This window comes from Galeopterus variegatus, unplaced genomic scaffold, assembly GCF_000696425.1.
Source record: "Galeopterus variegatus unplaced genomic scaffold, G_variegatus-3.0.2 Scaffold3238, whole genome shotgun sequence".
NCBI classification, from domain to species: Eukaryota; Metazoa; Chordata; class Mammalia; order Dermoptera; family Cynocephalidae; genus Galeopterus; species Galeopterus variegatus.
Window position 1 is genome coordinate 194,019 of NW_007729349.1, and position 1,391 is coordinate 195,409.

The window sequence follows — 1,391 nt, forward strand, 5'->3', positions numbered from 1 at the left end:
TATCCATTCCTGGAACTGTAATAAGTCCCACCCAGAACACATGGACTGGGAGGGGGGAAGGAAAGTCCTCTAAGAAAAATCAGAATGAGGTAAAGAAGAAGAAGGGAATGCACGCTGGGCTAGCAAAAACAGCAGATGCTCATCCCAGAGAGAGGGGCTATTTGAGCAACTTGAGGCATTAAGTGCTTGTGTGACTCAGAAAAATGAACTGATTTTGTCAAAGTCAGATAGCCAATAGTAGAGGCCCTGGGTTAAAAACAAAAAAAACAAAACAAACAAACAAACAACAACAACAACAACAACAACAAAAACCCAACAAAACAAAAAACAAAAGCAAAACTTAGGTCTTTCATTCTAGTTACTCTGTAATCTTTCCATTATCAAACCTCCATTCAAACCTTAATCCCATTACAGTGTTCATTAAGATGTTTTTATTCAGGGATCCCACTACAGAGTATCAAAATAGATTATTTTTACTTTTTCTATTTTACTTAATAAATTTACCTTCTTTCTTTCTATAACAAGTCTTTCTCCATCTCTCTCTAAATCTCTGTCTCTTTCTCTTTGTCTGTTTCTCTTTCTCTATTTCTCTGTCTCTGCCTCTCTCTGTCTCTATTTCTCTCTGTCTCTCTCCCTAGTACAGACTGCTTTCAGGTCCCTGTAGTTAAAATTCAAGTGGAAGACAAGTGACTCAGCAAGTTGGATGTTAATCTCGATGGTTTATTTGTTCTCAAAGAAAAAAAAAATTCTCTTTGCAGCATACCGAGAAAGAGAGAAATGAAATTTTTAAGGCTCTTGTAGGAAAAGCGTCTTAGATACACATAGTCTGTATAGAATTTCTTATTGAACCACACAGAAAAGAGGCTCAAGCTCACAGCAAAATTTAAATAAACTCTACATACCTTTCGTGCTCACATGAGTAAGCCATTTTTTCTTCCTATGTTGACCATCTGTAGGAAACAGGCCTAGGATTGCCTTTGTCAACTTTCATCTCTCATCTTTATCTGCACACAAATGGCTTTTCTATTTGTATTCATAGAAACAAAAAACTAGAACCTATTGTTTCCATTTGGTGCCATAATATGTAGATTTTGGATGATGTAATGGTCAGAATAGGCTGGGTTATACTGCAGTAACAAACATCCTCAAGTTTATGAAGTCTTAACATAATGAAAGTTTATTCTTCTCCTTGCTACTTGTCCAATGTAGATCACCAGTGACTTTCTTCGTCATAGTCACTAGTAGACTTCTGCTGATGAAGACACTAATGTGGGATTCCACGATTGTTAATGTAGGAAGAAAGGGGTGATCGGTCAAGCACAGGTACTTAAATGCTTCCCCTGGAAGAGACATATCACTCCTGTTAACATTTAATTGTGTAAACCAAGTCA